The following is a 27,091-nucleotide window of genomic DNA, read 5'->3' on the forward strand; positions in this document are numbered from 1 at the left end:
ATTATAGAAATTCTACCGCAGAGCGATGACATCTCAGATCATTACCTCGTCTCTTGTTTGCTGCGAATGTCACTCAATCTACACCATGCTATCATTCAGGTAAAACTATTCTTTCGACCACTAAAGATAGCTTCACTAATAATCTTCAGAATTGTCTCACATACAGTAAGCCAAAAAGTCTAGAAAAGCTTGATATAATAACAGAAAATATAAATACAGTCTTCACTAGCACTCTTGATAGTGTCAACCCCTCTTTGATTAAAGAAAATTTAAGAAAAAAGCCCTGCACCGTGGTACAATGATCACACTCATGCTCTCAAGAGAGCAGCTCGGAAAATGGAGTGCAAGTGGAAGAATACAAAATAAGAGATATTTTGCGGTGCATGGAAGGATAGTGTCTGTTGCTACAGCTGCCAGGTCAGCATATTTTAGCAAACTCTTAGAAAATAACCAAAACAATCCTAGGTGTTTATTCAATACTGTGGCTAAATTGGTTAGGAATAAAGCACCGACTGAACCAGATATTCTGTCGCAGCACAATAGTAATGACTTCATGAATTTCTTTACTGATTAAATTGAAATAATCATAAATAAAGTTGGAACTATGCAATCAACTGTCACAGCACCTCAGAAAACAGTTTCTCATAATTTTCCTCACCAGCAACTTCAATCCTTCACTGTCATAGTTCATGAAGAGCTAACAAAACTTATCAAACAATCAAAAGCCACAACATGTATGTTAGATCCAATACCAACTAAGCTCTTAAAAGAGGTATTCCCTGTGATCTCAGAACCTCTTCTTAATATTATTAACTCCTCACTATCCTTAGGACATGTCTCAAGTAACTTTAAAATGGCAGTTATCAAACTGCTTATTAAGAAGCCACAGTTTGATCCTGGAGAATTGGCTAATTACAAACCGATTTCAAATCTACCATTTATGTTGAAAATACTAGAAAATGTAGTGCCCTCCCAACTATGTTCATTTCTACTGAGAAATGGTATATATGAACAATTTCAGTCAGGATTTAGGCCCCAGCACAGTACAGAGACTGCACTTATCAGAGTTACAAATGACATGCTATTATCATCTGATCGTGGCTGCATTTCTCTTCTAGTGCTTTTAGATCTTAGTGCTGCCTTCGACATGATAGATCACCACATTCTCTTGAATAGACTTGAGAATTATGTTGACATTTGTGGACTTGCATTAACATGGTTTAGGTCCTATTTATCAGACCGCTACCACTTTGTATGTGTAAACGAGGAATTGTCAAATCAAACAAAAGTGCCACAGGGATCAGTTTTATGGCCTCTGCTTTTCTCCTTATACATGCTTCCCCTATTATCAGGAATATCAATGTATCAATGTAATCAAAGATTTGATGGCCAGAAATTTTCTTCGACTCAATTCCAACAAAACAGAGGTACTAATATTTGGACCAAAAACCTCTTAAAATTTTTCATAAAAGCAATCATATGTGCTTTTAGCTTATATTGTCATGAGTATCTGGCAGTTTTCAGAAATAAAATCGATGATTGGACGGCTAAGATATTGAGACAGGAACCATGGGAATAATTGTTCCCAAATTTGAACGCTCCGGCTGGAAATGGTTAAGGGGTTACAGGGAGTGAATAATAAATGTATTGTCATCAGCGTCATCCTTCATTTGCCTAAGCGGAGCCAGAGAGGATACGCCGGGAGATTACCTCCAGTGTTGGACTTACTGCTTCAGATTGAAAACTGAGGCGATCTTTCGAGGTAAGACAAGTTATTTAACATGTGTTGTCAGTATTGTCTATTGAAAGTCAAAACGTTTTAGTTACGAAGCATTTATTTGTAGGAGTAACGCTAGTTATTTCTGGAAAATATTACATGACCGTCAGCGTTCATCGGACAGGCAGCTAGCCTCTATTTTTAAGCAAATTTCTGTGAAACTTGTTAAATAAACATTAGCTAGCAATACTACGTACATTTTTAGCTAAATATCAATAACTTTTTTTGGCCAATTTTGTCGCTTGTGAAAAATCCACCTGAATTAATGTGAGGAAGAGAGCAGACGCTGTTCAGACCTGCCTGGAAACTGGCCTGATACTTAGATAAGTTATCTAGCTTGTTGATTTTCCCATGTAATAAAAAAAACAATGGTAGATATCTTTCTATAATTTAGCAGATAGCCATACCCATCCATCACACAGACATCAAATCACTTTTTATTGTCACACAACCATATACACAAGTGTAATAGTGTGTGAAATTCTTGTATGCAGTTCCGAGCAACATAGTAGTCGTGACAGTGATGAGACATATACCAGTTTACAATAAACATCAGATTTACACAACACAATTTACATATCTAATATACACATAATTACACAACATAATAATAATATACAATGTACAGTATACAATACACACAATATAGAATACACATACACAAAAAAATTGTATATAAAGTATATATACAATATACATAAGGTTGTATTGTACTGTATTGACATTCAGGCTGTCGGTTGATAGTCAGTTGCCAGTGTGTTGTTAAGAGAGAATATAATTTATGAAGTCCGGTGTGAGATAATAAGATTAATAAAGTGCAGTACTGATGTATATTGATTGTGAGAGATCAAGAGTTCAAAAGTCTGATTGCTTAGGGGAAGAAGCTGTCATGGAGTCGGCTGGTGCGGGTCCTGATGCTGCGATACCGCCTACCTGATGGTAGCAGTGAGAACAGCCCATGGCTCGGGTGACTGGAGTCTCTGATGATCCTCCGAGTTTTTTTCACACACCCTCCAGGACATATATACCAGGCGGTGTGTGAAAAAAGCTTCACCTTTGTCTATTGACGGACTACACTCTTGAAATGGAATACATATACTATCATTTAATTGCCAACAAAAGCCTTCATCAGCCAACTAACAAAGGACAATGCATCTGTGTGAAATTCTGCAATTAATCCAGAATGGACTTCAAAGACATTAGTCATGCCATGATTCCTGAGCAGTTCACAGCAACCCTCTGGCAAATTCACCTGTAGATCGCGATCGAGGTAGGAATAGCAACATTTCCTCCAAGGTGTAGACGCTGCTTATTGCATTCACTCCCGAATCAGCTGCTGCCAGGAACGTTGCAATATATGCAGCCACCCAGAACATAAAACATTTCATCTTCATATTGATTTCATACATTTTTTTGCGATAAAATGTGCGATTCTCATGCATATTAAAATAGTATCTCAGCTATAATGTTTTGATTGAAAAACAGACACCACAGTTTGATTTCTGAGGCGTTAAGCTTTCAAATGACATATAGCATGTGCAGATTACTTGTAGATCTGAGAAAATTTACGTCAAATATACGTCATCTTTTGCCGCTAAATTAAAAAAAAATTGGTCACTAGAGTCATCTGAATTTCTTTTATGCTGACTTATGTGATTTTTGGGGCTTCAAAATTTTTCAGCTTGCATTGTATGGACCAAAAGAGCTGAGATTTTCTTCTAAATATCATCATTTTTGTTCTGCTGAAGAATGAAAGTCATACACATCCGAGATGGCATAAGGGTGAGTAAATGATTAGAGAATTTTTTTTTTTGGGTGAACTAACCCTTTAATGTGGGAGGAAATGCCTTTCACATGTTTGTTAGACCTGAAGAATGCATGTAAACATAACTTGTTTGTTAACAAGAAAACCCCAAAAGGTAAGATACCTTTAAAGTATGCTCAGTTTAGAATTTAATCCTATATAAGGTGTGTGACCTCTTTTCGACGAAATTCTTAAATTCATAATCTTTAGCTAACATTTAACACCACTTGAAAGACTTTCATGTAACACTCCACCCTCCAGCTCAGTAGGTGTCAGTAATGCATCATAAGCTGGATTGCCAATCACTTTCTTGCCTGTGACAGCACTATGGATCATGAAAAAACGTTCAACAAATAGTATATAAATAAAGAGCAATGGTGTTAATGTCGGAGATGCTGTTGTGCTCAGTTGATAGCTGTATTGCATTGTCAGTGCTGTGTTGTTCAGTGCACAATGATATTATATTAGCCGGATAGCTAGCTAGCGGCTACCGAGCCTCATTATTGGTTCCCATGACAGCAGGGCTATGTTGCCGCTAGCCTGCTAATACTTCCTAACCGGCTGAATGAATTACTATGATTCAGTTAGCTAGTTGTTTGTATAATTTTACCAAACTACTTGTGTTCTTAGCGATACATACCTGATCCGATCTTCTAGATATAGAACATAGGCTAAATATAGAAAATTACTGAACATTTTACCATCAATTTTAAATAAATATCAAAATCGTTTTATCACCCAACCCTATAAAAGGTTAATTCAGGAACTGTTATGAAAATCAAAAATAGAGCAAATAACGTTTTGTGAAGCATGGTTCATATTCATCCCAGCAGAACTGGCTATATTGTATTAAGTCAAGCACAACAAAGTTACATTTTCAGCCTGTTCCAGGCATGATTTAAACTGCCGGCCTTTGGGATTAAAGCCTACTGCTTTACACACTACACTAATCTGCCAGCAGTTTTAGATGATGCCAAAGAGACATACCAAGTTGAGCGTCAGCACATGAAAATATAGCTGAGAAAATGCTTTTGCTGCTGCAGGGTTTCAAATAGTGAAAACTTTTGTTTGGTATGGTGTAAAGGTCATGTGAGCCAAACTGTTTGAGAACTGGACACATCTGTAGTAGGAGGCAAAAAATAAGCAGTGCACTAGCTGATCACTAGGTGGCGCTGTCTCGCTGTAAATGCTCAGATATTCTCAAAACAGGGTGTTTATCCTGTGTCGCAAGTTTTGCCTCGATAGGACATTTAAAAGATTCAGTTATTTATAATAAAAATCACAATGGTGGATGGAAAGTATCTGACCATGAAAATGGCGTCACTGTGATCTATATGGCCCAAAGAATCCAAAGAGAACAATCATGATTTTTGGACAAATTATTCAAAAGTTATAAGAACAAATTTTAAATTTGGGGATTTCTTGACCAGTTGGTGGCACTGTCACTAAACCTGGCATGTATGCTGAGATCGAAGTTGCAATGATGCATTCCAAGTGTCGTTTTGATAGGACAAAACATTGCTGAGATACTTCCGTGCTTCATGTTTTTTGTCAACTTTTGTTGCTAAATTTATGACATAATTTGGTAACTTGCAAAAGTAAAAAAATCAATTTAATAACTTGTGTGGTTAGGTCAACATGGTGAGTGAACCCAGAAGAAAACATAATGATTTTTCTAAGCCAAAGTGTTCAAATGCATGAGAAAATCAAACTTTGAACTGGTGGTGTTGCAAGAGGGTTGGTCTGGGAGACCCAAAAGTTGATCAGAAACCTGGGCAACAGCATAATGTTCATTATTTTTTTCTCTCATACCTGATAAAGAAGTTTGACATGTTTGTTTTGGATATGCATTGCCTACATTTTATTTTCTATTTTTTCGTTGTGCACATATTAAAATATTTTTTCTCAATGGATCTTGGACTTTGAACCTAATGTTTTTTATTTTTTGCCAACTTTTATGGCCTGGTGTGTGGATTCCTTTTTGCCTTCTTTGATATGTTTATTTTATAACAATTTAAAAAAAAAAAGAAATGTGTGTGACCCATTTTTGGTTCTGATCTACAATTTGAGAACCATTTACCTGACCTAAGAGCGAAGTGTCTGATGTCTACCCTGACTATGGTCCATTGTATTCTCCCACTTTTACAAAAATAGAAAAACAAGACAAAGATTTAGATTAGATAGATAGATAGATAGATAGATAGATAGATACACTATATGGCCAAAAGTTTGTGGACACCCCCTTCAAATTAATGAATTTAGTTACTCCATTAAATCCAGTAAAGAAAAATCTTAATGTTTCTTTATGTATTGGCTTGGGCTTTGTGTGCTTCCAAATTATGATAGCAATTTTATACTTTTTAGTCCATATCTATTAGCTTTGAAACCTTTGATCTTTGAGCAAGTTTACTCCTATTTTGTCTCTAATACAATGCTATCTAGAATAAGTATGTCCCGCCCTCTAATACCACCTGACATAAACTACCAATAGAAAGTAGCAAATCATGTTTCACAGCTATAATGTAAACGAAATGATTTTGGTTATATATAAAAAATAAAAATTTAAAAAAAGTCCGTTCATGTGCCCTGCCCAAACTTTGTGTTTCATTATAGGAAAGAAAACTGCTTTTGGGGTCTTAAATTGCCATATAATATTGAATTACCTATCATATAGACTTCCACCTCACACAGTGAGATACGTCCCATTTCCAGGAATAACCACATTCACATAATGTCCTTCCATTCCACCACATGATTAGTTGTAGGATGCACCTGAACAGACAGAGAAAAGGAGAAAATGGAAATACTTTGATCACTTCATGCATAGTGTAAAAACATTATGCCCAAATTATGACTTGTTGAACAGAGTGTAATGTGTTTTCAGGTAGGATCAAATCCTCGTAAAAAAATCTGTTTATGTTCTCCTTAAAGAAATTGACTTTAAACAACAACATTTAATATTTAAATATTTCAAGATAGACCTATAAACTCGCTGAGGTGTTTACAAGATGATATATGCTGCTGTTGTAGAGGCCACAAGTTAAAAAAATCCTATTAAATCCCTGGTGAAGAGCTACACTACCACAATCCTGACGCAAAATCACGGTTGCTTCTCTGTAAATAAAATAAAATAGTTTCTGGATTACTAAATTGATAATGGCCATAAATTATAAAATGGTTGTCACAAATGGGTCAGTGAAAGCTATTATTGTCACAAAATCTAGGAGGATGATCACATTTATGCTACATTCGAACACTAATTAATTTACACGGAAAAGAACCCAAACCCCAACCCTTGAAATGCAGAATATAAACAGCTTAAATAATTTGACTGAATATAGTCTGGTTTACATATTAGAAACTGTGCATGCCTGTAACTGTGCATGTTACTTGCATCAAGCGGATGTTGATAAGATGCTGAAAAGATCTAGTTGATAAATATGTGCATCTTTGACATGATTTCCGCTGAGCAGTGTGTGCTGTGTGGCAAAAAAGGTATGTGTGAAACAGGCGTAAGGTCTCAGTTGAAACAAGACACTGCTTGATGACGCAATGGAAACAAATCAGTGGTCACGTGGTCTGAAGCACTTATACAATAATACCAATTCATTGGCTAATGGCGCTTAAGCGACACCCCTAAGGAGCTACATCACTGGCTCTTTATAAGCGTAACCCACAGTACCATCCCTCAGATTTTCTTAAAGAGGCAAGAGCCTATGCATCTACTAGAGTGTATGGTCAGTTATGCAGCATCTAGTTACCATTCTGGGAACCAAGGTTACGTACATAACCAAGACGTTCCCATCACACCATGCGAACAGTAGCTGCCAACTGTTTTAGCCAGTGTGGCAAGCATACAGCAGTGCATAAGCAAGATTAAACATATAAAAACTATGACATTACTCCTGTTTCAACAGAGAGAATCTGGGATGCAGAAGTCAAACCCTCCTCCTGATTATAAAATATGAGAAAAGTATGCAGAAAGAACCACCCTGCCGCCATACAAATGTCCTCCAAGAATGCACCTCTAGCTAAAGCCAACGAGGAGGCCACGCTCCTCACGGAATGAGTCAGAATACCCAAAGGCAAACTGTGCACCTCATAATCACCTGAAATTCCCTCAAAAAGCCAATGAGACATCCTCTGCTTAGAGACCAAAACACCTGTTGCGGCCACGAAAGCATACAAACAGCTGCTCTGACTTACGGCACTGAGCCTCGTTTCCCAATAAAGATCGATCTTAGAGGTTAAGAGCGTTTTCTACGAGCGATTTTACGAACGTTCATTATTTTTTATGTGTTTCTCAAAACTGCACTTAATGTGAACGTGTGAGGACGTGCTTTAAGTGCTACTTAAGAGAGTTGCTGTCCGTGCAACAGTGCTGAAATGTGAAGGTATAGTGCTGCTCGTCACTGTAACTTCATTATATTTGTGTGTAACTTTACAATCATTTGTAATTTACCTCGCTAATATTTGTTTAAAAATATTGTCTTAAATATTCAACCTAATTAACTAAATTTGTATATATTGTTTTACAATAATTTTGTGCTGAACAATCTATTTCTTTATCTAAGTCTTCTTCCATAATCAGGCCTGCATGTGTATTATTTTGTTTTCACACATTTCTCTTGATATGAAAGCTTCCATGATTAGAAAAGACAGCTGAGGCCCTCTGTTTGATCCTGCTATTACAAGCATTCTTTGACTATTACGGGGGTTCACCATGTTATCATGCAGCACAAAATATGGAGACATTTAAAAGATGCGCTTTAGGGACATTCACCAAAAAAGCAGAGGTCTGCCCTTTACTCCCAAAATTGATAACGGTGACAACACTGCTGCATGTGTGGTGCTACACAACTTGTAGTGCTGAAAGAGCACCTTTAGGTGTCAGATAGGAAGAGGAGACAATGATGATTAGCAAATACATACAGATGATTTTCATGCAGTAACTGACTTTTTTCTCCTCTCTCTGAATTTAATTTACAGTTGTCTGCTACTAATCATGCCACCACTTTGCTGTTACCAACTAGTCCAACTAGTCCTCACAAATAACTTTATTTATTCACTAATTAATCTATTCATCCATTTATATAGACTATTTTATGCATTTATTTATTATTATTATTATTATTATTATTAGACTTGTCTGTTAAAATCAAAATAAAATATAGGTATCCTGATAATAAAGTTCTAGCATAAAGTGTAGCTAAAGGTCTTTAAATTGTATCAGGTGTAATTTTGCGATTGTCCTGCAGGTGTCTGCATAATTTGATGCTTACGATGCTCTTAGTGCTGTACAAGAACTCCAGAGCACTCGTAAATCTACAAGCATTTTCAAGTGCTACTTAAGTTACAATGCTTTTGGGAAACGGGCCGCAAATCTAAGATGAATCGTAAGATGGATTCTACGATCTACTTAGGTTTACGATGCTTTTGGGAAATGAGGCCCTGGATAGTGCGGTCAACATGAACCTGCTGAGTCCTAACAGGGCACAGCATATGCAACCTTTAACTCTCATCCAACTCAAATGGGGGAAGAGAGAGACTGCAAGTTAATAGTCTGCAGGCGAAAATATTTAGAGATAACCTTAGGTACATACCCCAAACGAAGTCTCAACACGACCTTGATGACCCTGGTGCAAAATCCATACAAAAAGGATAGATCAACAGGGCATGCAAATCATCAACCCAAACGATGCCAATTTGTTTGTTTTAAGAGACAGAAACTTATCAGTTACTGATGATAAGGACTTAAACAGGGCACCCAAGAGCGCTTCTAACACCACAGATAAATCCCATGAAGGGAAACGGACAGGACAAAAAGGTCTAAGCCTGCACACTCCGTGCATAAAACGACAGACAAGAAAATGTCTACAGATAGAAACGGCATTCATAAGCAAATGTTCAGCAGCTATAGCGGCAACATAAACTTTAAACGTTGCTGGGGCAGACTGGCCCCAAAACACTCCTGTGAAAACAGTGAACTGGATCTTCACATCACGCTGAACAACAGTGGTCTATACCATGAAGCCGGTTTCGGTGGCTAGCCAGGTAAGTTTCAGTTTACTTTGCCTCAAATCTGGGTTTTATGTACCATGAAGGTGGGTTGGCTTTTACTGGTGTTCATCGCCATAGAAGGCCTCATAAGGTGAAAATATGCCACTTAAACAAATATAGCCTTCTCGCTGATGGTGCTCTAGTATTCAGAATGGTATCAAACATCATTCAGAAGACCGCCTAGTTGAGGGGCCAAACCTATAACTTTTATAAATCTGTCCGGGTGTTCCAAATGTTGCCCTGCGCCTGAGACATGTCCATTCTGACTGGAATCTCCTAAGCCATCCCCTACAGGAGAGAGACCAGAGTCGAAAACCATATGTGAGATGGCCAATACAGCGCCACTAATAGCAGTTGAACTCGATCCTCCCGAAACCACTGTAGAACTGCGTACAGCAGGTTGATCAGTGGAAACGTATAGAGACGCAATGTTGGCAACTGATGTGCCAGCGCATTGATGCCCAGCGGTGCTGGGGGCGAGAGAGAGAGAACCACAGGGGACAGTCTGCTCTGCCGAACCTCCTCCAGATCCGTTTCACAATCTGAGCATGTAATGTCTATTCTCTGGGTATCAAACCCTGTCTAGACAGGAGATCTGCCCCCAAATTCAAGCAACAAGGGACATGTACAGCTCGTAGAGACATTTCATTGTCCTGCGCCCATAGAATAATCTCAGCCTCAGTATGGCACAAGAGTGCACTCCTCCCTGACAGTTGGTGTAAAATCTCACCGTTATATTAACCGACCAGATGAGGACATACTGCCTCGAATCTCCGAAAGGAAATATTTAAATGCCAACAGCACCGCAAACATTTCCAGGCAGTTTATGTGGCACTTTTTACACTGGCCCGTCCAAACTTAGTAAGCTGGACAACCTTTGTACACAGCACTCCAACCCACAGAGGAGGCGTCTGTCATTATTACTTTGCGGTGACACACCTGTCCTAGTGGAATACCTGCTATTAGAAAGAGGGTGGCAATCCGCGCATCACTTTGAAAGGACGAAGCGCATGCCTCAGCGGGTGAAGTCCTTTTAATGGACTTCATCCAACACCAAAAATGTCTCACATGCAACATGCCCAGGGGAATGATAGCGGATGCCATGATCATAAGCCCCAACAGCCTGTGAAACGTTACTGCAGTGAGAACATGTCTCTTTCTGAACATCGCTAGACACTGGCATAACAACAGAACGCCAAAGACAGGTGTGCCTTCATCGGCAGCAATACCAGCTCCACACCTAGAAATAGAGTGTTTCTATTGGTAGTTTATGTCAGGTGGTATTAGAGGGCAGGACATACTTATTCTAGAGTGCATTGTATTAGTAAAAAATAGGACTATACTTATTCAAAGATGGCCTCAGAGCTAATAGACATGGACTAAAAGGTATAAAACTGCTATCATAATTTAATGTTAAATTAAGGATGAGTCCGGTGTCCACCTGCACTCTATCTTCTTAAGCACAGAGCCGGAATCCCAAACGGCTCCATGCTCACGGAGCTCCATATTCAGAGGCCGTAGAACTGGAACCACTGAGGATAGCTCCTCATGGTGAGAAAATGCGTGCCTCGATGAAGCACTGCTGTTTTTGGGATAGTATGAGGGCATGTAACCATTGATGTGTTCCTATTGCGTCATCACATGAAGGAGTCCCTACGAAAGGGAACTCTAAAACTACTTGTATATTTGCATATATCTGAATATTTTGCAATAAACCTTAAATATATTGTTTTTATACTTGCAGTCGATACTCTCAAAAAATACTTTAGCCGCTTTTAAAGATTTATGCATTTCAATTTCATAACAAAATTCGATCAAATTGATATTTTTTACAAAATTAAATATTTGAAACTTAATTATTGAAACATTTTATTAAAGTTTATGCAATTCAATTTAATGGAATTTTGTTTTGAAATTTAAATGCATAATTGTTTTTTCCCCTTCTGTCACTCACTCAACGTTGTGTCGATGTAGTGATACTAGGGGTCACCTTTGGGAGCCCCAAACACCTCAGATCTTTGAGAAAAGGCCAATGAGAATTGGCAAATGGAATCTGCATGCCACTCCCCTGCTGGCTCACAACCACTCATTCAGAGTGGTTGTGTGTCAGCAAGCTGTCTTCCCCTACCGGTCCATTCACCTCCCGAGAAGCGTTTGCTGTTGGATATACAGCGCATTCCAGCAGCTTTTCTCTCCTTCTGCATAGATCTGGGCACATCGACAGCGCTAAGAGAGTTTATATTCCTGCAAAGGGTATATTTTCTCTATTAGGGCAAACACATTGACGTGAACGTCTTTTTAAAGACGCGTCTTTTTCAAGATGCCTTTCCGTCTTTGTGTGATTCCTGGATGCGGTCTCTATCTCTCCACTTCCGACGGCCATGGGCGCTGCCTCACGTGTCTGGGTCATAATCACACTGAGGCAGCGTTCGTGGATGGTTCATGTTCTCATTGCGAGAATATGACCATGGCAACGTTGCGGTCGCGGTTTTCCTTCTTCCGGGGGAAAGCCACTCTAGCCGCCCCCCATGCCGTGCCTTCTACCTCCGGGTATGAGGCCGGCCCGGCTGGTGCTGGAGGTGATTTGGGGGCTTCAATGGGCGTGCCTCAGCCGGGTAAATCACCGCGGACCTCCCATTCCCATTTTCTGCCCTTTTGGCTGATTCTGTGTGCACACAGGGACCACGTGCTCAGGCACCTCAGCCGGCTAGGGCTTCGGGTCAGCTGGGAAAAGAGCAAGCTCTCCCCAGTTCAGAGCATCTCTTTTCTTAAGCCTAAAAATGTCTCTAACAATGGAACTGTTGGTCCAATCTACCTATAATTTTGCATGCAGTGTTTTTGTCCAAGGTGCCATTGAGGTCTACAAGGACAGTAGCATTTCCTGAAAAACATGGCCGCTATAGACCAATACATTTTCAGCAGCTATTAGATAGGGTTAAAAAAAGGCCAGTTGGAATGAAACTTAGTAGGCCTATGTGTTTCTTGGCACAAGAGGTCTGTGCAGAATGTAAAAATTATTGGCCACCGGGAGGCGCTATCACATTTTTCATGCCTGTAAAAGGTTGTATTTACCGCAGTGTTTCAAACAGACACACGCTATTAATACCATATGATAGATCTCCTCATTCTGAACAACTTTGCCTCAAAAATCATTGGTGTGAATCAAATCGTTCATTAATATTTGAGATTCTTTTAAAAACTACTTTTTCAAACTAGTCCTAGGCTGTTTGCCCGTTCGGAACCAAACCAGTGAAGAGTGATTCTATGTAGTCTCAGTATCAATAATTATCAAAAAAAAGTTTTAACTTTTGATTTATCATTGCAATGGTATGCAAAAAAGTACAAATTGGGCATATAACTTTTGCAAGGAATGAGATATTTTCACCAAATTTGGCACAGTTATGTATGGGGTCATCCTGCGTGTCTCTACCTCTTGTTGGCACTATAAAAATTAAAAATCTTGAAATGGCTCTAACTATGGAACTGTTGGTCTGATCGACTTGAAATGTTGCATGCTGTGTCTTTGTCCAAGCTGCCATCAAAGTCTATGAGGACAGTCACATATCTTGAAAAACATGGCCGCCATCTACCAACCAACTTTCAGCAGCTATTTGAACTAGTCCTAAGCCGTTAACCCAATCGGAACTTAACCAGTGCAGAAATATAAATAACTATCAAAAAAGTAGGAAGTTTCAATGCACCGTTGCAACAGTACGTCAATATGAACAAAGTTGGCATGGCCACTTTTTCTTAAATGGTTAAAATTCTTCAACGGAATAAGATATCATCAACAAATTTTGTAAATCCCTTAATTACTTGCCTTTTATTATCTGCCTTGATTCAGGAGATTCCATTCTCTGACCTTTAATTAAAAAACAAAGAAAAATTAAAAATATTAACTAATATTCAACACGTCACAGGTACCATTGGCAGAAATTAATTCTTACCATATGTGAGCGAACCCAGGAAATGTCCCTCTGATGTCCTACAAAAAGGGAAAAATGAAGGGGGTAAAAAAACATTGCCATTAGTTTTTTTTTTTTTTTTTATCATGTTTTGAATATTGCAAACCTTGGTGACATTTGTTGCCATGCTGCACATGGCATTCATTTTTAGAGTTACAGATTGCAATGTAGCTCTAAAATGACTGTTACTTTCCAGATTAGCAAATAACTACTTTACTTTTCTGATATAAAGTTGGCCAGTGTGGAAATGGCAACGGCAGCATTTACCAGTGCTTCCTACAGGCAGACAATGACAATTTGATTAAGTGTCAACCTGAATCCATGTAACACTTAACATATAAATCTTATTACACTGATATACATACCATTTCTTCAATCTTGTGGCAGCTCATTGAAGGGCCTGCAATCAACTTGCTCATCTGCTAAAAGGAAAAATATTAAGTGACATGAGGTGAAGTAATAATGAAGTATTTGTCTGCATTACTGCTTATAATATTTGTTTAAACAAGTCAAATTGGAGCTGCAGGACACTGTAGGAGAAATAAAAAAAAAAGGGAGATCATTAAAATAAATACATATTCACCACCTGAACACAATGTGATTTTCTTTGGGAACACCCACACCAAAAAAGGAAAAACAATAATAATAAAGTAAATAATAAATAAGGACCTACGCCGTAACTGACGTGCACCTCTCCAAAAATGTAACCAAATGTAAATACAGTGCATCTGGAAAATATTCACAGCGCTTCACTTTTTCCACATTTTGTTATGTTACAGCCTTATTCCAAAATGGATTAAATTCATTATTTTCCTCAAAATTCTACAAACAATACCCCATAATGACAATGTGAAAGAAGTTTGTTTGAAATCTTTGCAAATTTATAAAAAATAAAAAACGAAAGAAATCACATGTACATAAGTATTCACAGCCTTTGCCATGACACTCAAAATTGAGCTCAGGTGCATCCTGTTTCCACTGATCATCCTTGAGATGTTTCTACAACTTGATTGGAGTCCACCTGTGGTAAATTCAGTTGATTGGACATGATTTGGAAAGGCACACACCTGTCTATATAAGGTCCCACAGTTAACAGTGCATGTCAGAGCACAAACCAAGCCATGAAGTCCAAGGAATTGTCTGTAGACCTCCGAGACAGGATTGTATCGAGGCACAGATCTGGGGAAGGGTACAGAAAGATTTCTGGAGCACTGAAGGTCCCAATGAGCACAGTGGCCTCCATCATCCATAAATGGAAGAAGTTTGGAACCACCAGGACTCTTCCTAGAGCTGGCCAAACTGAGCGATAGGGGGGAGAAGGGCCTTAGTCAGGGAGGTGACCAAGAACCCGATGGTCACTCTGACAGAGCTCCAGCATTTCTCTGTGGAGAGAGGAGAACCTTCCAGAAGAACAACCATCTCTGCAGCACTCCACCAATCAGGCCTGTATGGTAGAGTGGCCAGATGGAAGCCACTCCTCAGTAAAAGGCACATGACAGCCCGCCTGGAGTTCGCCAAAAGGCACCTGAAGGACTCTCAGACCTTGAGAAACAAAGACTGAACTCTTTGGCCTGAATGGAAAGCGTCATGTCTGGAGGAAACCAGGCACCGCTCATCACCTGGCCAATACCATCCCTACAGTGAAGCATGGTGGTGACAGCATCATGCTGTGGGGATGTTTTTCAGCGGCAGGAACTGGGAGACTAGTCAGGATTGAGGGAAAGATGAATGCAGCAATGTACAGAGACATCCTTGATGAAAACCTGCTCCAGAGCGCTCTGGACCGCAGACTGTGGCGAAGGTTCATCTTCCAACAGGACAACGACCCTAAGCACACAGCCAAAATAACAAAGGAGTGGCTATGGGACAACTCTGTGAATGTCCTTGAGTGGCCCAGCCAGAGCCCAGACTTGAACCCGATTGAACATCTCTGGAGAGATCTGAAAATGGCTGTGCACCGACGCTCCCCATCCAACCTGATGGAGCTTGAGAGGTCCTGCAAAGAAGAATGGGAGAAACTGCCCAAAAATAGGTGTGCCAAGCTTGTAGCATCATACTCAAAAAGACTTGAGGCTGTAATTGGTGCCAAAGGTGCTTCAACAAAGTATTGAGCAAAGGCTGTGAATACTTATGTACATGTGATTTTTTTTAGTTTTTTATTTTTAACAAATTTGCAAAGATTTCAAACAAACGTTTTTCAAGTTGTCATTATGGGTTATTGTTTGTAGAATTTTGAGGAAAATAATGAATTTAATCCATTTTGGAATAAGGCTGTAACATAACAAAATGTGGAAAAAGTGAAGCGCTGTGAATACTTTCCGGATGCACTGTACGCGTCGCGTATACACGGACCACAGTAGTTGTGATTATCAAATCAAATCACTTTATTGTCACACAGCCATATACACAAGTGCAATGGTGTGTGAAATTCTTGGGTGCAGTTCCGATCAACATAGCAGTCGTGACAGTGATGAGACATGTACCAATTTACAATAACATCAAATTAACACAGCACAATTTAAACAACGGATTAGTCCGTTGTGCAACCAGAGACCCTCTCCAGGATAATACAAAATATATCTGCAGTAGTTTCACATTCATTAGGAATGAATTTAAAAGTGTTTTAATGAAAGTGCTGAGGCTTATTACATACAAACGGGTTGAACAGAGAAGCTCATAAACCATAAATGAATCTCGCAATCTAAAAACGTTCATAATACTTTTTTTATCCATATAACAACAATGTCAGTCAAAACATGACAGATATATTTAATAGAGATTCCAATAAATGTTAATTAACTCCAGTTTGAACAAAAGTAGCAATCTATGCACCGCTTCCCCAAGCACCAAGGTAAACAAATGTCTTCTGTTGCTGCGCTTTACCAACTAGCGGCGACGCAGAACTATAAATCCAAACAGATGTGGAGGCTACAGCGTAGGTCCGACGCAGAAGTATCAGCTTTTATGCCTCCTCTCCATCTCTGTCCTCCTTTGTCTGTTTCGCGCTTAGCGTCTGTTATGCCACGTTCAAGAGCACTGGAAAATTGGAAACTTTCTTCCCAGCACAGAGCCTTAAAGTGGTTCCGATGAATTCTGTGAAACAGCAACAAGTAACAGTAATAAATCACATAAATAATAAAGCAACAAACATGGTTGTTAATTAATTACGATTAATTTATCCATCCACATTTTTCACGAATTTTAACGAATATTTTACCTCAGAAAGCAACATTTCCATTGCCACCCTAAGTAGCTAGCTGCAGTGGTGGTTTGGTGGTTAAGGCTCTGGGTTACTGACTAGATGGTCAGGGGTTCAAGCCCCAACAACGTCACAATGCCACCATTGGGCCCTTGAGCAAGGCCCTTGACCCCATCTGCTCCAGGGGTGCCGTATCATGGCTGACCCTGCACTCTGACCGCAGCTTAGCTGGGATATGTGAAAAAAAGAATTTCACTGTATATGTGCAAATGTATAATGTGTGATAAATAAATTATAATTATTAATTAAATTAATTATAAATTATAGCTGAGGAGGCCAACCGGCCGTTAAATCTGTTTATCGTTTGAACAGAAACAAGTAATACACTCCTATTTAAATTAATCTCCAAAATGGGTGTAAATTTAGGCCAATTAAGTTGTTTACCATAATTTTGGCGAATTTTAACGGACAAATTACCACAGAAAATACTAAAGACAACATTTTAATTAATGCTTACCTGGAGGGAGAGCCAGCTGAATCCGTGGCTCTACCGTAGGAGAAAGCGTAACTGTCAACTTGGATCACGTGTGCCTTGATAACCAATCACAATGTAGCCTTGACGTCACTGAATTGCTGTCAGAGATGTACAACAGTCAATCAACGAAAAATCAACATTGATTCAATGTTTGTCTTTTCAACACTGAAAAGCAATGAATTATCAACATTGATTCAATATTATTTTAGCACTGAATATTCAACGTCAACCAAAATAATGATTCTGATGGAATTTCAACATTGAATCAATGTCACCTTGCTATCTGGGTAGAAATGCACATAGGAAAGTTATGAAATTTGGCACATTGATAGAAGACACTCTCAATTGTATATTACCAAAATTTGGGGTCTCTAACGCACCCTCTAGCGACAAAACTTACTGTGTCATGACATGCGTTACCTGAGGTAACCTGCAGTATTACCCACTGTGCCACCTAGTGGTCAGGAGATATGAAAAATTGCTATTGTTGCTCATAACTTCTGAATAGTTTGGATGGTCAGCCTTCTGAATAGTCAGCCTTACATCCTGTCTGCCATTTAGAATTTTTATTATTCCCTTAATTTTATAAATTTTTTCCTCTTCTTCTTGTTCTTCCGCTATTGAGCCTGCATTCCCCCTTAGAACCGTACACTGGGAAGTTATAACATTTTGCACACTAATAGAGGACACTCTGAACTATAACTAAGTCAATCCCTCTAGCACCACCAACTGTTCAAACTTTCACACGAATTTTGGCCTATACCTTTTGAACTGTGATGCCTATAAATATATATATTTTTTTTTCTTATTCTGATTCCTTAGGTCATGCCCCAAAATGAAATGTTTCACAATTTCCCGGTTGATTTTCCTCCTACTAGACTGTTTGTCCAATTTGCTCTAAATTTGTCGTTTATCATCTAGGGACAGCTCTGACAAACAAAACAAAAAAATTATCAAAAGCTTTTTGATAGACCACACCATTCATAAATAACCCTTTAACGAATCTGAGCATGAGCACGCCAAAAATGGACGTGAGGCTTTTTCTAAAAAGGTCAAAAATATTGAATGAGATATAATCACCAAATTTAAAATCAGGAATGTAAAAAATACCATGTCTTTGTGCTTCCTAACATGTTTCTGAAAAGTAAGGTACGTTATCATTGTTTTAGGTGCTAACAGACTCTAATTAATACTTACTATCTGTTACATATGTACTTAGAGGACCATAAAGGCTTGAACCCCGTTAATTGCTGCTTGCTGCTATATTATTATTATTATTCTGCCCTAAAACTGATTGTGCAGACCAAACCGTAAGGCCTAGAAACTTGAAACTTTCAGAGATGGTAGTACTCCAGCTGGCTAGCCTTACGCGTGGAATCGGCCCATAGATGGCACGATGGTGAGCAATATAAAAAATCCAATTTTGGGCCATAACTCTTGAACCGTAAGGACTAGAAACCATTTTTTCCCCCAGTGATTCCTTGTGTCATGACAAATATTTTAAGCTCTGGCCAATTTTTGATCCACCCCCTCATTTTCTTGCTATTTTGAATTTAAAAAAAAAAAAAAAACAGTCTAGTCTTAGGCCATTCACCAGATCGGAACCCAAATAATGCAGAAAGATTCACTGGAGTCCCAATATTAATAATTATCAAAAACAGTTTGAACTTTCAATTCATCGTTGCAAAGATACACCAAAACGTATGTAGCGGGTGGGGCCGCTTTTACAAAAACAGTTATAACTCTTGAACGGAATAAGGTATTATCACCAAATTGTTTGTTAAATATTTGAGATTAAAAAATGTACATTTTTGTGAACGAGTCCTAGGTTTTTCCACTCATCCTCAACAAAACCAGTGTAGCACAAATCTCTGGACTTCTAGATCAATAATTATAAATAAAACATAGAACTTTTGTATTTAGAATGGCTATAATAGTGTAATTTAAACATATGGGTGTGGCTTAGTTTACCCAAAGCCAATAACTCCTAAACAAAGGCTCCGATTGAAATCAAATTTAGTACAAAAATGAAACATGATTCCAAAGAAGCATGCAAAATTTTACGTGGATCGGACAACAAGTGGCTCTCTAACAGTCAGACATGTTAAAAACTCTGGTTGTTTACCTGAGAGTGCTGAGAATTATATTGCTTTCTCTCTTTTTCAGGTGCTATCAGAGGCTGTATCTTTGCTACGCTTAGGCATACTGACGCAAAACTTGGTATATGTCATAGCCATCATGACTTGAGGATACCTGCACAGTTTCAGTACAGTACGACCTAGTGGTCAGGAAATATGAAAAAAAATAAAAACAAAAAAGGGTATTTTTGCTTATAACTTATGAATACTTTGAACTAAAATCATGAGACCTGTCTATAAAGATTCCTTGGGGCATGCTAAGTTGAACAATACCCAATTTTCTTATGTAGGCCATTTTGGGCATTGGACATTTTTAATTTTGTCATTATGCTGCTTTTATTAAAGTCATAATCAGTGATGTCCAGTGACATTTCCATACATACATGCCATACGTTGGTGGGCTTGGCCCCATTATTGCTGCTATATTTTTTAATTACGTTTCTGTTCTCAGAACTATATACTGTATGTGGTATTGATTGTTTATTCGATAGTTAAATTAATGCATTACCTTTGCAATGCTAACAAATGTCCTGCAAATGTTTGTATCAAGTGAATTGCTTTCACTTTACAATAAGGTCTTTCATTACCCATAATTAATGCATTTGTTATTGTTAAATAATGTTAGTAAAGAGACTAAAAACATTAATAACACATTAGGTAATGTTGAAATATGTTTTTTGTTTTTTTTTTTACAATAAGGTTCACAAATAATCACAATAAATACTTTATCATTATTTATTATTAAGTAAGAGTCAATAAACATTATTAACTCATTGATTGATGTTTACATGGATTCTACTTTACAATAAAGTTCACAAAATGCACAATTAAAATGTATTTATCATTACTTATTTAAGAGTCAACAAACATTTGTAACTCATTAATTTATGTTTACATGGTTTCCACTTTACAGTAAGGTTCACAATATGCACAATACATTTTATTATAATTATTTATCATAAATTAAGTGTAAACAAACATTAGTAACACATTAATTGATGTTCAAATGGTTTTTACTTTACAATAATTTTCACAAAACTCCATAATAATTTATATATTTATTTTTTTTACTATTATATTAAGTAAAATATCACACAAGGACAATAAGTGAATGACAATTATTTTGATGTTCCATATATATATATATATATATATATATATATATATATACAGGGTTGTGAGGGTTACTTTTTAAATGTATTCCACTACAGATTACAGAATACATGCTGTAAAATGTAATTTGTAATGTATTCTGTTAGATTACTCAAGGTCAGTAACGTATTCTAAATACTTTGGATTACTTCTTCAGCACTGGTAGATTTTTTCACTTGTTTTGACTATAAAAACTCTGCCAGTACAGTAAGACAAAATACACATGTTAAAAATACATTCTCTGAAAAACCGAAATATCTTATGCAGTGTTGTTTCTAAAACAAGATAAATCATATTGATCTTGTTTGAATGATTTTTAGATATTTTTACAGGAACACAATACAAAAATTATCATCAAGAATATGATTATTGCCCTAATATCAAAGGTCTTACTAGAAAAAAAGATATTATGATCCAACGTGAATTTTCTTGATAAAAAAAATATAATCGTACCTGGTTACATGTGCATGTAAAATGGTCAGAAATAGCATTTTAGCTTAGCGTAAAATTGACAATTAACACAAGGTTTATTTCTATTTCTTCTGCTCCAAACTTACTTTAAACTTACTTCTCTGTCTGCTCGTATGAATGTAACACATAATGAGAAAGTGTTTCACCGCTGTACAAATGCACTTTGGATCACATCATTTATATGTATAAATGTTTTTCATCTGAAAGGACTAAATATTAAATGAAACAAATGACAATAAAATGCAAAGTAATCTCTTCAGTAATCAAATACTTTTTGAATGTAACTGTATTCTAATTACCAATGATTTAAATTGTAACTGTAGTGGAATACAGTTATATATATTGTGTATTTTAAATACGTAATCCCGTTACATGTATTCCGTTATTCCTCAACCCAATATACACACACACATACACTACCGGTCAAAAGTTTTAAAACACTTACACTGCAAATTAGGGTGGCTAAAATATAAGAAAAAAGAAAAAAAAAAAAAAACACTAAATTTGAGGAGGAAATTACTTAAAACAAGAGAAATTATCTGTCCATGCAGCAAGTTAATTTCACTTAACAAGAAATCTTGAAATAAGATTGTTAAATCTTAAAATAAGGAGGCGCTGATAAGTGTTCAAAAGGATTAAAATAAGCAGAAAAGGCTGATTATTAGATCAAATTACTTGAAAATAAACTTCCAACAGTACAATAATAAGTGAAATATACTGAATATAAGCAAATAATTCTTATTTTAAAACAAAATTGTATTCTTAATTTTAGCAAATTAAGGCTTCAGAACAAGAAAAAAATCACTAATTTAAGCAAAACATTACTCAGTATTAGTGAAGTATGATTAAGCTGTTTCTTGATACAAGTTGGCTCATCTTGAAATAAACCTAAATCCATATTAAAACTAAAACCAAAAACTTAAAACCAGTGCTTATTCTTAGAATATACATCTTAACTGATTCTACTGAATCACAACCATGGCAAGTTGAGTACTGTCAACATTTATTAAACTGTCAAGAATAACAGCATATAATAACATGTACACCAGTAACAGTGAGTCAGGGTTGCTGCACACTTTTTAACATCAAATTTAAGACGATTTAAGAGTTAAAAAAAATAATTAAATATCACTTTTGCACAGCAAACAAACAGCAATCAAAACACGTAATACGCTGCCATAATTGCTTTAGTCACGTGAACAAGACAATCCACAAAAACTTAAATTAAATGCGTATAACTCTAGACAGTGTAATAAAGTATTCAAATATGTCTCAGTTAAAGTGCCATCTAAAATTTGAGACCTCTCGAAAGCATAAAGAAAGACCTTTTAAGGATCTGAAGGAACCCTGGTGAGTTATTTTGGCAAATAACCTAAGGACACTGAGGGAAAACTTGTGGAGTAGCTAGCCAAGTCAGGCACAAAACAAGTTATTGAAAGACATTGCAAACAAAAACAAACAGTCCTGACAAAATGCTGCTTGACGTTCACCTATTTTCAACGAATGCTTTCCATTCGACTATTGCTTTCTTATATGCGCTAGTAGCATCTTGATCATGGATGGCATCACCAATGACCTCGGTTTGTATGACAGAGAGGACCGTGGCAACACATTTTGGGTATGTTAAGTGCAGAGTGTGGTAGTATGCCATTAATACCAACATTCCTTCCCAGAATTCCTCCTTGGGGAGGGTGCTCACAGGCATGTTTCCCACGGCGACAATCCTGGTTGTTCCATCAAAAAGCAGCACCGGAGAGAAGCCGGTTCTCCAGGTATAGCCCAGGGTCCTCGCCCGGCTGGAATTAAATAAAAAGGACAGTGTAGCGAAGAGTTTAAAGAGAAGCAGTGCTGTGCATCAAAACTGCTTCAAAGGATGTGTGTTCATTGAACACAATCATTTTTTGATGAACTTATCAGGTTGCAACTAATGAATTGAACCAAGAGCGCTATCAACAGTTAACAATGCTCATACTGTAATTTAGTGTCGGAACAGAAGAAATGAACATGAATTTTGGGAAGTTTGGGACTGTGAACTTAGTTCAAAATTCTACATTTATGAACTGTGAACATGAATGATTTAAATTAATCTGTAATGAACTGAACTTTGAAGTAGTTCTAAGTGTGAACATGCACAACAATGTCAGTAAATGAAGGACACATTACAGTGAGTGGTAAAGGCCTAACATAACAATTCTCACCTTAAGGATATGAAGCAGTGCCTCACTGGCATTTCCGAGACGCTTTGGTGGTGGAGTTGGTGAGGGGAAAAGTGATGGGAGTGCATTGAGGAGGGTGAGAGTGAAATCCACTATGGAACAGAAAAGAGGCCTTTTATGGAATGGTTTGAACATGGCTGACATAATGGATTTGGTATGGAACAGCAACTTACCTCCACGCAGATCCAAGGGGAAAAGGGGTTTCAGGGCCTTCTTCCACACACCATAGAACTGCACCTTAGCACAAAAGTCTGCCCATCTTCCCTTCATTTCCTCTATGTATTTGCGGTTGGTGCCACCAATTATGCGACGCAGCTCATCCATTGCCTAGGACAAAATTGTGCTCAGTTATTACAACTACTGAGCAGGCTTAATATAGGGCAGGCTGAACAGACAGAAGCACAGAGTACCAAGAAGGGAAGTTAAGAACCTTACATTTCGAGTGTCTCTGAAGCATGGATATGCCTCAAAGATTTTCATGGGTCAGTCTTCTTCCTTTGTAACATCTGCATCAATGAAAGCCCACCTGGCCTCGAACTCAAGGTCCAAAAGTTGGGCAACATCGCCTTGGTTGGGTTTTGCGTTGGGCTTCTTGTACATGTTGCTCAATGTTTTGTAGTGTCTCGCCTGCATCTTCAGAACGTCCTCGCCGGCTAGAACAAGACAGTCAGGGAAAGACGTTTCAATGTAAACACTTGTCAGCTAAATGTTTTACTTTATATATATTGTGATACATGACTTTAAAAGTTAAATGCAAGTTTAAGATGCTTGATCATAAAATAATGTGTCGAATCAATTGAAGGATAATATAATAATTTGTTTGATATTGTTCACATCAATGTGGACAATGACTGTGTCAGCTAATAGACTTAAGTCAGAAAAGTGTGTTCAGTAACATCCAAAACCTTAGACCCAGAGAAATAACATATGATGTGCTTAGGAATTTCAATTGAATCTCCAACAATTTAGACTCTGGCTTGCCACTCTGACAGCCACCATCATAGATAACAGGCTGAGAGGTGGCGAAGGGTGATGGTGGGCTTACCAACAACGTCCTCTGCAGGTGCAGTTAGTGGAGTGGTCAAAGTCTTGGGCAAGGGGTCTGAGGCTGAGTCAGATGGCAGCGGTGAGGCCAGGGTGCTATTGTATGGCTTCCTTGGCACACGGTGGCTGCGGTGGAGACACTTTTCCTGGGGAAAATAATCGAATAATTTGTAAACAAGTATAAGCAAAATAACAGGAAAACACAGGCCAATATCCAACATTGTGCGTGCCTTACAGTGTACTCTGGCGCATGAGATGGAGGCAATTGTAGTCTCAGTACAGGTTTAAACTTTTTAGATGTACAGAATCCAGAACATTTTTTCCCACATTAAGCACACACCTGCACTGAAACTGTCCTCGTTGAGCTCATCATTGCTCTCAAGAATTATGTTGTAATCACTTGAACTGCTTGTGTTGCCACTTCTGTCACCATCTGTCTCATTGTCTGTGTTGTCTGAGCAAAAGAGAGTCTTCTTTGCCACCCCTCGTTGTGGCATGGAGCCCTGCCTCTTCCTTGGGGACCTCATATTTTGGAGTCTCTTGTACATTTTGGTGTAGATGGTCAGCTGTGGTGAAATAATGTTTGATAAGTTGTTTTTCTTGTTGCTGTCCACCCACAGTTTAGGTAATTAAAGGAAAAAAACATTACTTACGTAAGGCATATCTGTGCCAGCATCTCGTAACATAGGGTATAGTCAACAATCTTCTGTGACATTACTCTCATTTCGAGTTTGGAGGGGTATTTTACTTCTTTCCCCATGGGACTAGCACGCAGGATAGCAACCATGCTGGTGATTGTGTTTCTTATAAGTCTGCAACATAGCTCCTTAGACATCTTGCAATCCTTTCCCTTTCCATTGCGGAGCAATGCAAAGTACTGGCTGCACACCATCTCTAACTCTGAGTCTGTGTACATCACATACTCTGGTGGGTCTGGCATTTTCATTGTTTTGTCAGCAGTTTGGGATATGGGGGTGGAGGCTCGAGGCTGGCATGGTGGCACGACACTAGTTGAGGGTATAATCCCACTTCCACTACAAGTGTTGGCATCTTGGTCAGTAGTATTTTCACACTATTAAAATTGTGGGGGATTTAAAAAAAAAAAAAAAAAAAAAAAAAAAGACAATTAAGAGCAGTAATAATATGAGACAATTTGACAGTAATAATCCCATTAGTTATTTCAAAGTGTATCTACCTTTTGGCTGATGAAATCCCAAAGCTTCTTTCTCCTGAGAAAATTTTCAGGGCCAGGAAAAAGATCCTTCAGGTCATCACGGCTAAGGCTTTTCAAAGCCTCCTCATCAATACTGGCAGCTGTAAATTGATAAGACAATTATATGTTTATAGGTGGGACACATTCCAGCTCTCAATCACACTGTTGCCAGTTTTTTGAATTCCAACACAATACAGCCCAAGACAGAATGTTTGCAACCCTCAAATTATTATTTTTATTGTAATTACTAATCTGCATGAAATGAACCTACTGCAATATGCATTTTCAAAATTAGTGCATGCCAAATTATTCTTACTTGAAAGGGAAATTGAACCTAAGCCCTTTTAGAAGGATGTCTAAAAAAAATTAACTAAGGCAAAATTGACCAATTGACCACACTATCAACAAAATTATCACTTAAGTTGCTGCTTCTGACAGCCCCATAAAATGTATATTGCTCGACCTACATAAACTAATTTTACATAATTAATACCTAGCAAGACAAATCTATTAATTAATTCAAATCATAGTGTGTTCAACAACAATATCTTTTAGTAGATCCACAGACAGAGATTAATATTTACCTTAACTGATTCAGTTAAAAAAAAAAAAATACATCTGGGGAAATCAGAAGCATTAACTGCAGCAATAATTAATTTTCTGAAAATTACATTTTTTTTTTTTTTTTTACTTTGGATAGTTATATTTCATCGTAATAAACCATATAAAAGGAACTAGTTGTTTTTTTTTTTTTTTTATTCTGAAATTCCACTTAAAACTGACAAACACTGATTTGAAGCATGTAATGTATAAATGGAAAAGAAAAATTTATATATTAGGTATATTTTTTCAAAAGAAACTAACAGTTGGGAGCTGATATTATTTTACTTACATATTTTCTCTCACTGTAACTTAGTTGTTATCCACGACGCTCAAGCATGGCCTTTTTTGCAGACAGGCATTATCCAGCTAACAGTACACAACATTAACGATCCCGTGATCAAGTATACAGATGCTAACATTGCTAAGCTAATCAGCAAATATGAAGGGGAAAACACGACTTACCCTCGAACACAGACAGTATGGTGTCGTCAAAATCGTCCATGCCGACTAAACAGAGTTCTCCCGCTCGCCCAAGCCTTAACACGCAGTACCTGGTAAAGACACACAGCCACAGAGTGAGTTTGTGAGCTAGCTAGCAAAAGTTGACATTGGCTAACGTTAGCTAGCTTGCTAGCCAGCAGCCCCCGTGGAGGACACGTGAAATGCCGTTATATATCTTAACAACAATGTGGTCCTGAAAACATGATTTTTGCAAATATAATAAAACTATGTAGGCTAAAGTTACATACCTTGAACTACTGTCCGTTCAGTTCCCATCAAAGATACGTGCCTCGGTTATCAAAACGCGAAATCGCTTCAACGTAAGTTACTGACGTCATAGAGATGTGACGGACATGAACTGACGATGAGCACGTGCAGAAAATACTGTAATTCAAAATGAAAACATAAAACAA

At 37.8% G+C, this 27,091-nt stretch overlaps 1 protein-coding gene and 1 long non-coding RNA gene across 4 annotated transcripts in view; both read right to left on the reverse strand.

Moving 5' to 3' along the window:
• LOC127410790 (histone H2B-like) overlaps positions 1 to 27,091 on the reverse strand; it is a 303,692-nt gene that overhangs the window by 86,060 nt on the left and 190,541 nt on the right. The window lies entirely within an intron of this gene.
• Positions 13,461 to 27,007, reverse strand: LOC127411344 (uncharacterized). Of its 3 annotated transcripts, XR_007892254.1 has the most exons (17): positions 26,927 to 27,007; positions 26,640 to 26,728; positions 26,467 to 26,543; positions 25,557 to 25,675; positions 25,015 to 25,433; positions 24,702 to 24,927; positions 24,363 to 24,507; positions 23,753 to 23,970; positions 23,491 to 23,644; positions 23,300 to 23,409; positions 17,323 to 22,897; positions 16,824 to 17,033; positions 16,490 to 16,699; positions 13,972 to 14,028; positions 13,824 to 13,882; positions 13,589 to 13,626; positions 13,461 to 13,503 (listed from the first exon to the last, which is right to left on the reverse strand). It is a non-coding gene; the product is annotated as an uncharacterized LOC127411344 (long non-coding RNA). The 3 variants fall into 3 exon arrangements; XR_007892253.1 differs by lacking the exon at positions 26,467 to 26,543; XR_007892255.1 differs by lacking the exons at positions 13,824 to 13,882; positions 26,467 to 26,543.

This window comes from Myxocyprinus asiaticus, chromosome 2 (assembly GCF_019703515.2).
Source record: "Myxocyprinus asiaticus isolate MX2 ecotype Aquarium Trade chromosome 2, UBuf_Myxa_2, whole genome shotgun sequence".
NCBI classification, from domain to species: Eukaryota; Metazoa; Chordata; class Actinopteri; order Cypriniformes; family Catostomidae; genus Myxocyprinus; species Myxocyprinus asiaticus.